Source organism: Nicotiana attenuata, unplaced genomic scaffold, assembly GCF_001879085.1.
Source record: "Nicotiana attenuata strain UT unplaced genomic scaffold, NIATTr2, whole genome shotgun sequence".
In the NCBI taxonomy this organism is placed as follows: Eukaryota; Viridiplantae; Streptophyta; class Magnoliopsida; order Solanales; family Solanaceae; genus Nicotiana; species Nicotiana attenuata.
Window position 1 is genome coordinate 129987 of NW_017672641.1, and position 11872 is coordinate 141858.

The window sequence follows — 11872 nt, forward strand, 5'->3', positions numbered from 1 at the left end:
GCTTGAATCGGACGCACGGTTCGAAGTTTAAAATTTATGAACTTAAGAGATTAATCTTGCGAGGATTCATGGTTTTGATATTATTTTTTATGATTTGAGGTTTTGAGTAGGTCCGTATTATATTTTGGGACATGTTGGTATGTTCGGATGGGGTCTCGAGGGGCTCGGGTGGGTTTCAGACCACCCGGACGGTGGTTTAGTTTAGTTGAAGGTAGGCAGGCCTGGTGCAATCGCACCTGCAAAGGGAGGTGCACACATGCGATGGCGCGTATGCGGTATTGGTGAGCATAAGTGAAAGAGGTAGCCTAGGAGTAGAGTCCACAAATGTGGCGATTCACCGCAATAACGGGAGCACATATGCGCTTCTGGTCCGCATATGTGATGTTAGCGGAGGCTGGATGTGTGCATAATGCGAAGGTATTTCTGCATTTGCGAGTTAGTAGATGCGACGTTGTGTCCGCAGACGTGGTTGATCGGGGCATGATATTCCCGCATCTGCAATGGTATTTTTGCAGATGCGGTACTGCAAAAGCGTGATTGGGTTCGCATATGCGAGAGTGCTTGGCAGAACATGTTATATTTTCGAGGGTTGAGTTATTTTATCACATTTTTGAGTTTGGAAGCTCGAACTTGGGCGATATTGGAGGGGATTTTCATGATTTGGATTGGGGTAAGTATTCTTGACCTGATTTTGATTATTAATCAAGATTCTATCTTTGATTTTGGCATTTAGGTGATGACTCTAAAGAGAAATTAAGGGTTTTTGTCAAAACTTTTCTAAAGTGAATAATTGAATTTTGAACATCGATTCGGAGTCAGATTTGGATGAAACTAGTATGATTGGACTTTTATTCGAATGTGTTATCTGAATCTGTGAGTTTTATCATGTTTCAGGGTGTGGGTCCGATGTTGATGTTTTTGGTTAACTTTGAGTGTTTGATTAGAGATTTGACCTTTATCGTTTGTGTTTGATTCTTATAGTATTATTTGATGTTTTGAGTTGCTATTGGCTAGATTCGAGCCGCTCAGAGGTCGATTGGCATGGAAAGGCACTTTTAAAAAGGATTTGGCTTGTTTGAGGTAAGTAACATATTTAAACTTGAATATGAGGATATTTTCCCATTGGCTATGGTATTTGTTATGTGATGGGGGTTATGTATATACGAAGTGATGAATGTATTTGTGTGCATAGTGATTTCTCATGATCCAGGTAGCTCTTAGGCTATATTATATGTCTTGTTTTGCTATCATGCCCCTTTGATACCATATTTTCTACATTTGTATAGCTATGTGAGTTATTATTTATGTTAGAAATCATGTGTAGGCTATCTGCTTATTTGTTTGACACATGATAGGCCGACCTTGCTATGTTGAGCTATTTGCCTTAGCCATTGTCATACTATTCAGTCATGAATATTACATCCGCGCGTTATATCTCTGCCTCTATACACTTTTTATATGTATATCACATGTGATTGGTGTTCTTGTACATGATACGGGCTTGAGTTGAATTTATGTCACGTTGTTATTTCGTGTTGTATGTTGGATTATGTTTTTGTGAGATGTTGGCATATGGAGACTTGAGCGGATTGAGGCCCGATGTTTTCCATAGAGCCATGTTTATTGATAGTAAGGCGATGCTTGCATCGAGGCCCCGCATTGGGCTGAGAGTTATTGGTATTGAGGTGACTCGTGCGCGAGGCCCCACATTGGACTAAGTAGTACTATCTAGGGGCGACGCGTGTGCCAGGCCACATGTTAGGATACATGTTATTGACTGTTGGATTATATCTGATCAGCGCTTGGGCAAGGTTCTGCCCCTCCGGAGTCTGGTATTCTCAGTGAGCGCAGGCACAAAGAAATATATGTGCTTTGGTAAGGGGCATTTGTGCTAGATACTCGTACAATGCTAAGTGTAATTGTGTGTGTGATGGTGAGGGGCATTTGTGCGAGGCACCCGCATAGTGCTAAGTGTGATTGTATGTGTGAAGGTGAGGGCATTTTTGACAGGCACCGTGAGCGTGCTAAGTGTGAGTATACTTGATGGCTTCGCTTTGATGTTATTGACTTGACATGTATATTTGACATATGGGCATAAAGAGGTATTTTCCGCATGCTAGACGGTAATATGTTATTATTGACTTGATATGTATATGTGACATGTAGGCATAAAGATGTATTTTGCTCGTGCTAGATGGTAAATAAAATGTTTTACCTGTTGTTGTTAAGTTGGAAATCATAGTTCTCTTGATAAATTCATGTTTTAGTGATTTCGGTGGTAAAATTTGGCGCTTTTACTGTTATACTTGAAAACTATGTCTAATTTTCCACATTTATGAACGAGTTGAACATGATATCGCTCGAGTTGTTCTCTTTTTTTGACATCATTATATCATGTGTCGTTATTGATTATTGGTGTTGGACACTAAACTTCTTCCGACCTCGTCACTGCTTTTATCCCAAGGTTAAATTTGTTAATTATTGAGTACATAGGGTCGGTTGTACTCATAGTACACTTCAAAACCTTGTATGCAGCTGATGCTATTGTACATGGCAGGAGCTGGCATTAAAAATGTACCTGCTTTTCGGACATATCGACCACTTCTCGTTGGTAGTTTTAGATTCGTATTTTGTTTATGTATATTGCAAATAAATGTTGTATTTATTTTTATACTAGCTTTGTAAATCTAAGTCTTATGGCTCATGACTTGTACTACCGATCCTATGGATGTTGTATGGAATCTTAGCTATTTTATTTATTGATTATTTATGATCTTCATTTCTTGCACCCCATGTTTTCGTACGTGAAAGTTTGCCATAAGCGAATTGATGAAAGCTCGGAAATGAGATGTTACATCCTGCATTTTTGTACGTTAAAGTTTCATCGTAAGCTAATCGACGTAAGTTCGGGAATGAGATAATTTTGAGATTATAGATATTATGCTATTTCAAACAAGTAATGAATAAATTCGTGAAGGTGAGAGGGTAAGCAAATCAAAGAAAATAAATTTTTGTCAAAGTGTGACATGTTGGGATAAAATACGGCCCGAGCTAAAATACTCGGTATTTATGGACTAGTGCCATACAAGATACCACATGACCATGATAATAGAGTACATAAATTTTGTTAAAAGTGAGTAGTATTTTAGGTAATTTGAGATAATTCTTAATTATGTGAATAATTGATTAATGGGGGGATTAACAAGTTAATTAGTAATTAGTGGATGATTAATTACGACCTTGGATAAGACCAAGGAACCCTTAACGTGGCAGCCAACAAAATCACCAAATTTGACTCTTAAAAGAGATTGAAAGTAGGCACATTTAAGGGAGATATGTGACACCAAGTCTTAAAAGGTGGGGCCCACACCACCAAGACTTAAAATCCTTCTCCAATTCATAAATGAAGATGTATTACATCTAAATTAAATAGAGGCTTCAGCAAGATGAAATTTCAATAGCAACGTGAGTTGCTTCAATTTTTCTCTCAAACGAGATTTCTTTATATTATAGCAACGTGAGATTTGCGATTCTAAGGGAGTACGGTGTAATCTTCCTCAAGAATATTATACAGATTTTTTCCTACTCCGATCTTGTCGTCACGCATTTTGTCGATTGTCGTGTGTTAGAGGGATTGTCAACAGAATAGGTTCAGGTATGTTAAGGCTATCCCTTCTTTCTTTTTGGCATGATCCATACGATACAAACGAAACGAGCAAATGCACAACTTCCATAAATGACTCTATTCATAGGAGTATTAGAGGTGCCTATGTTCTTGAATTCCCATGTATCTTATTATTACATCTTCTGTTCACGAGTCTCGGAAAAATACGTAGTTGATAAAGTTTATCTGAAATGTATATTAATCTTATTAACATATTTGTATGCATTTCATTCATTTATACATGTACATTAACCCAACCAGATGGCGTTATATACGCGTATATATATGTACTTATATGTATATGGGATATGGGAAAAGGTTACGGCGTTATATACACACCACCACCTGATCAGTTGGTATACGTTGATGATTTTCCCATTGTGGCCAAAATGATATGATGGGACGCCCTCAGAGGCTTGATGATGTTGTGAACGCATATACCCATGCATGGTATGACATTTATAAGCATATGCATGACATTACAATATTAAATGATTCACAGAGATATTCAGATATACATGTTGAGTCTTTTACTCATGTTTCTCTCATGTCTATTGTTTACTGATTTTCATTCCTTACATACTCGGTACATTATTTGTACTGACGTCCCTTTTTCTTGGGGACGCTATGCTTCATGCCCGCAGGTCCCGATAGATAGGTTGAGAGTCCTCCAAGTAGGCTATCAGCTCAAAAGAAGATGTTGGTGCGCTTCATTTGCTCTGGAGTTGCTTATTTGGTTAGTATGATTTAGACATGTATTGATTGGTATGTCGGGGCCCTGTCCCGGCCTTATGACGTTTATGTACTCTTAGGGGCTTGTAGACATATGTCATGTATATGAAAGATTGTATGGCCTTGTCGGCCTATATTCAGTGTACGAGTGATTATTTTGGCCTTATAGGCCCGTACGTCATATGTATAAGTCAGTATATCAGGTTGGGTCCTTTTATGTCGAGTGTTCTCTCATGTTTTATTCTTATTACCTCATACGACCATTTACGCATGTTGATGTAATGAGAAAGATACATTACGTTGGTACTCGGTTGAGTAAGGGCATCGGGTGCCCGTCGCGGCCTATCGGTTTACGTCGTGATATCAATAGAATTGTGTAACTATTATTTGGCTTACCTAGCAGGTGAGATTAGGTGCCATCACGACTTGGTGGATTTTGGTTCGTGACAAGTTGGTATCATAGCTCTAGGTTTATATGTTTTTTGAGTCATGAGCAAGTGTCTAGTAGAGTCTTGCATGTCCGTATGATGATGTCCATATTTATCTTCGAGAAGCTACGGGTATCTAGGAAAATTCTCATCATTCTTTCTTTATTGTGCGTCATTGATTCGCTTGAATCGTATCTCTTTGATTTCCTTTCATCCACTCGATGTTATGTTGAGCGCTCGTTATCAGTTGTGCATCGACGACTTGTGATGTCATAGATGTGGTGCGAGATGTGTTCTCTGTGTTGTGGAGATATTCCAGTTTGGAGAACTTGAGGCCAGGTTCAGACCACAGTTTGGGCTCGGTGGTCTAAGTTGTATGAGTATGTGCTTTTGGTCGTATATGTCCAGTAGTATCCCTAGGAGTGGGATTGGTGGTTCAGTGAGTGGTTGGATAGCTATATGATGAGTATTATATGCCTGGGTAATATGCTTAGATAGTTTAGGTGTCACGGGAAGGATTTTGCTTAGGATGTGAAAGGACTACGGATGCTTGATTTCTGTCTTGATGTGTTGTATAGTCTCGAGTTAGAATGTGTTAGGGATCTTTCAATTTCTCATTTGTGGAATGAAGCAGATTCTTATGTCTTGTTGATGAGTTCAGACTTGGGAGGATTAAGTTATTGCATAGTGGTTGTGACCATGATATAGTCATCGAGTGATGGTAGTTTGAGGCTAAGCAGGTGGGTTATCTCCTGCATTATGTACCGATATTGTGTGATCCTTACGATGTTCTATGAAGGGCTTTATTCTACCAGTGGGATGTGTATGTGCTATAATTTGAGTTTGGATGCTAGAGGAAGTTCGCACGACTATCACAAAAATGTATATGGGCTTAGCAGATGATTTGAGGTATCTTATAGTTAGTGATACATAAGCTTATGAAGGATATAGTCAGATTACGATGCAAGATCATGGAAGTTATGGAGTAAGAGTATTGAGGGTGATCAGATGTTATGTTTTATGGCTCCGAGCCAAGTGGGGAAGGCTCCTATTGACGATCATATTGCATGGTCTGTGTCATATTAGTTTTGGACTAAAGCATACTTGTGGATCAGTTATAACTGGAAAAGGTTGATTTCGTGGATGACTCGGGCAAGGAAATTAATGGATGTATGATACACTATACCTTATGGGCATATGGAAATATTGGAATGATTCGAGTTTGTCATTCGTGGTAGATATAGTGCGCAAGGTGAAGGGATTCACTCCGTGTAACGAACCAAATGGTCATTTTGAGCATTTGCACTTCGCGCGCCAGTTCTCGGGCATGACTAGCCCCATATGATGTATTATGACTTATGTAAATCGTCGATTTTGGTTTTCAAGTTAATCGGAATAGATATGGAAGGATGATTCTCAGCTTGAAGCTTTAAATCTGAAAGGTTTGACTCAGTCTTGACTTTTTAGGATTCGATCTCGGATTTGGATTTTTATGATTTGGTTAGCTCCGTCGGGTGATTTTGGTCTTAGGAGCGTGTTCAGAATGTATTTATGAGGTCCGTGGTAGATTTAGGCTTGAATAGGCGAAATTGGAATTTTGGGGTTTTCCGGTTGGTAGTGGTAATCTTGATATCGGGGTCGGAATGAAATTTTGGAAGTTGGAGTAGGTCCGTTGTGTCATTTGTGACGTGTGTGTAAAATTTAAGGTCACTCGGATGAGGTTTGTTAGACTTTTTGATCGTTCGCGGAATTCGGAAGTTTTGGAATCCTTAGGCTTGAATCCGAGGGTGATTTGATGTTTCGGCATTGTTTTGAGTGTTTCCAGGATTGGTACAAGTTTGAATAGTGGTATATGACTTGTTGGCGTGTTTTGTTGAGGTCCCGATGGCCTCGGGATGGTTTCGGAAGGTTGTCGAAAAGTTTGGACATGAATTGGAGCAGCTGAAGCTGCTGTGTTCTGACATAACCGCACTTGCGGATTGGGGACCGCAGGTGCGAGCCGCAGAAGAGGAAGCCTGAGCGTAGAAGCGACACGGTCGCAGAAGCGGGCATTTAGATCGCATCTGCGAGCCGCAGGTGCGAGACCTGGGTCGCAGGTGCGGTGCCTGAGGGCTTTAATGAAAACTGCAGATGCGGTTGAGATGACCGCAAGTGCGAAAATCGCTGGGCAAAAAGTATATAAGTCCCCCTTCGCGAAATTTGGGTTATTTCCACTATTTTTATACGGTGTTGAAGCTTTTTGGAGGGTTTTGAAGAGGGAATCAAGGGCGTTTTTATTGAGGTAAGTTTCTTGAACCTAAAAACTGATTCTATGTTGATTTTCAGTTGTTAAGCATGAAATTTATGAGATTAAGGGTGAAAAATTGGGAAGTTAGGGCTTGAAATTGGAGAGGTAAAATTGGGGATTTGAGGGGGCATTTGAGGTCCGATTTGTATGTTCTTGGTATGTATGGACTCGTGGGAGGATAATGATTCTATTGATCTGATTTTTATCGAATCCGAGACGTGGGCCCGGGGTCGGGTTTGGCCAATTTCGGGATTTTTGATGTAATTTGATTATTTTCGCGTGGGCTTTGTTCCTTTGGCCAATTTTGATTTTATGATTCTGATTTTTGAAAGAGTTGGAGAGAATTGAGGTCGAGTCGAGCGGCAAAGGCATCGCGGGCTAGAGTGTGGACCGGTTTGAGGTAAGTAATGATTGTAAATGTTGTCCTGAGGGTATGAAACCCCGAATTTCACATAGTTTCACTACTTTGAGGTGACGCACACGCTAGATGTCGAGTGTGGGGTCGTGCACCGTTGGGGATTGTGACTTGGTCCGTCCCGTATGACTATTATGTCGCGTATTTGGTTGAAAACTATTTGATACTATTGTGTTTTTGAAAGCATTACTATGTTTTGGGCTGAATGCCATATTTGGGTCTCGTGCCAACTGTTTGGACCCTTAGGGGCTTTTACTACTTTTCCTCACTGTTTTGATTTAACAACTATACTCAGTCATGCTATATTTTACTGATTTCATAACACAGTCTTATTTACCATAATTTGATGCATAAATTATATTTCGACTCAGTACCTATTTTACTGTTAGTCCAATGGGCGTGAGTGAGTTCTGGCCGAGTTAGGCCGAGGGCCTGTGTTGTAAGGATATTATGGGATTAGGCTGCACGCCGCAACAAGTTGTTACTGATTCATGATATTGTAAGGCCGAGGGCCTGATTGATTTTTGTCACGAGGTGGCTTGTTATTATGAGGCCGAGGGCCTGACTGATTTGTGCCACGAGATGGCTTGTTATAGCGCTTGGGCTGTAGGAGCCCCTTCGGAGTCTGTACACTCCTAGTGAGCGCGGGTACCCAGTGTGAGTGATGTGATATTTCCCGAGGGGCTGTTGTTGTTTCATGTTGTTGCCCGAGGGGGCTGATTACGAGTGATTGTGAGGTAGCTCGAGGGGCTGGTTCTGTTGATAATTTGCCCGAGGGGCGGTTTATGGTGCATGTCTTGCACGAGGGGCTGTTTACACTTCTATCATTTTGACCCACGGTTTCTTCACTTATTTGAAACTATTGAAAGATGTTTTAAAAGAAAAGGTTTTACTGAAATTGAATTTGCTTTATGAGATAATTGAGTTCCGTACTATTTTGGAAATGTACTGTAATTGCTGTAGCGCTGTGATGTGGAATTATCTGTTTTCTTACTGCTCAGCTTTCATTTACTTTTATTAATTAGTGAGTTGGCGTACTCACATTACTCCCTACACCTTGTGTGCCGATTTAGGTATTTCTGATTCCGGTAGCGGGTGTTGATCACTCAGTGGCAGGTTCATCGGAGTTAGCAAGGTAGCTGCCCGGCGTTCGGAGCCCTTCTTTTCTCCCTCTAATCCTCCTTAGATTGTTTTAAGTATTTTTCAGACTCTTCGTTGTATTCAGACCTTAGTAGACGCTCGTGACTTGTGACACCCCGGTGCCAGGCTGGTGTATTTATTCTGCACTGGTTATTCAGACTTATGTTATGAGTTTACTTGTTAATTAATAACTTAAAAATGGCTTTTATAGAATAATGGTTTGATTTGGGAATTATGTCAGCTGGCCTAGTGTCACGATAGGCGCCATCACGACTGGATCGGTTTTAGGTCGTGACAAGTTGGTATCAGAGCCTAGGTTACATAGGTCTCATGAGTCATGAGCAGGTTTAGTAGAGTCTTACGGATCGGTACGGAGACGTCTGTACTTATCTTCGAGAGGCTTCAGAACCTTTAAGAAAACTTCACATTCTTGAATTCTTATCGTGCGACATTGATTCAACTTGAAATGTAATTCTTGAAATTCTTTCCACACGTTCGTATGTGCGCATGAGCGCTCGGTATCAGCCGTGCATTGATGGATTGTGATTCCCTAATCGAGGGGCGAGATGTGATTTCTGTGTGTTGATGTTAGGCCAGTTTGGAGGACTTGAAGCCGGGCTCTGCTTGTAGCTTGAGCACTGAGGTGTTGATTGTGTGAGCACGTGCTTATGGATTTATATGTTCGGTAATATCCCTATTCGTTGAAGTGATGACTGAATGGCTAGGTGATGAGTATGATGTGACTGCAAGATGTGTTCATATGACTTGAATGTGACGAGAAGGGTCTGCTTGAGGGTAGGAAGAACTATTTGGTGCTCGATTTCAATCTTGATTGGATGTATAGCCCCGAGTTAGGGGTGTGTGAAGGATCTTTTTATGTTGTCTAGTTGGGGAGTGGAGTAGATTTCATGTTACGATATGAGTTCAGACTCAGGAAGATTTAGTGATTGCGTGATGTGTATGACGGTGGAAGGGTATGAAGAGATGTTAGTTTGAGGCGAAGCAGGTGGGTTATCTCCTGCGGAGTGTTCTGAAGTTCGTGTGATCCTTTTGTTGTTTGTGGGAAGACCTCTTGTACCAGTGAAATATATGTGTTTCAATTTGAATTTGGATTGCTTATAAGAGTTGGCTTGACTGTTACGAGGGTGAATGCGAGATTTGCAAAAGATTTGAAGTACTAGATGGCTTGTGTTGCACTAGCTTATGAAGGGTTGAGTTTAATCTCACAATGGTATTATGGCGGTATTGGAGTATTGGCATTGTGAGTTATGGTGTGTTTTGATCTATGTCTTTGAGCCAAGTGGGGCGAGTCTGCTATTGATAAGTTGATTGTATGGTTATATGCTATGTTGGTTCCAGTTCGAGGCATGCTGGTGAATCAGTTATGGCTTACAGAGGTCGAGATCGAGGTTGACTCGAGTAAAGGAAATTTTGGATAGGAGTTGTGTTATGCTTTATGGGTGTATAAGAATAATGGAATGACTTGAGTTATTATTAGTGAAGGATGAAATGTGCATGGAGCAGGAAATTATTTGGTCGCATTAAGGTGCAGTTACATTCCGGGTGTTGGAGTGCTGATGGAGCACAGGTCGTTCGGTCCGTTTGATTAGTCTAATTGAGGCTTGAGCAGAGTGGATGACTCCTGAGAGTGGTTTTGAAGGGTTCAAGATTTACATGTAGCAATTTGGGGATCTTCAGGAGGTGTATTTGGCTGCACACTGAGGTTCGCATTGGAGGGTGTCAAGACTTGGGACATTTCTGTATCATTATGGATTCTACATATCAGTATCAGAAAGGTGAAGGTAATGGCTTTAGATTCGTAGGTAGTCTCTTCAGAGTAAGTATTCTGAATGTGGTGCTCTTGGGGATATTTGAGAGAGTATTTAGCGGCTCATGAGCCTTAGACGGTGTGGTTTTATGCTTGGTCTCGTATGGTGAGTCTGGGTTGAGGATTGCAATATCATGGCAAGGAAAGTATCAATTTGAAGATAATTCAGAGGAAATTGGATAGATAGGGCGGCTTGGTAGTAGGTCGGATCGGCATGGCAAGGGGTATGATTAGTTCTTTGGGTGCTTATAAGGTAATGAGTTTCTACAGATGTCTCGTGGCAATGCTATTGGGTTTTTGGTGACCTGCGTAGCTTGGACGAGCTAATAGGATTCAGTCATGACGGTTTGGTTTTGTGCAATTTGGACTCGGAGAGTTCTTGATGGTTTTCTACCACGGTTAGAGATGTACATTTTCTACTGGCGTGAGGAGCATGTGATGTATAGTGATTTGAGCTCAATAGCTAAAATTCAACCTGCGATCAAACTTTTCAACTTCAAATTGCCAAATTTTGGCAAATAAACATAAATCACATACGGACATCCAAAATAAATTCTGGGCGTAGTTCTGAAATCATGATACGAAGATACCAAAGCCATAAAAATACGTTTCGGGGTTGTTTTCACAAAAGTCAAAGTTTGATCACTATTTTCTAATATAAACTTCTAAGTTAAGGATCAAGGGTCCAAATTAACCTGAAAGCTCCCCGGAACGAAACAAACCGACCCCCACAAGTCAAAAAAATCATAAACACGCATGTGTGAAGCATAAAAAGGGGTAACGGGGCACAAGTACACAAAAGACGCAACCGAGTCGTTGCATTCTCCCCTTCTTATAACAAACGTTCATCCTCAAATGTGCATAAGGACATACTTGAGGTGGTGAATAGATGAGGATAACGACTCTGCATGTAGTGCTCAGTCTCCTAAGTCGCCTCCTCGATCAGATGACCCCTCCATTGAACCTTCAATAAAGCAATATTCTATAATCTCAATTTCCAGACCTGTCAGTCAAAGATCGCCACAAGCTTCTTAATATAAATCAAATCCTCATCCAATTGGACTATGCTGAAGTCTATAACATGAGACGGATCACCGTAATACTTCCCAAGCATAGTTACATGGAACACCGGATAAACCGCATATAAACTAGGTGGCAATACAAGCTTGTAGACCACCTCCCCAATCCAATCAAGGATCTCAAAAGGTAAGACATACCTAGGGCTCATCTTGCCCTTCTTCCTGAACCTCATCACACCCTACATGGGTGAAACCCTGAGCAAGACTCGCTCTCTAACCATGAATACAACATCGCGAACCATCCGATCCGCACAACTCTACTATCTGGATTGGATTGTACGAAGCCGATCCTGGATCAT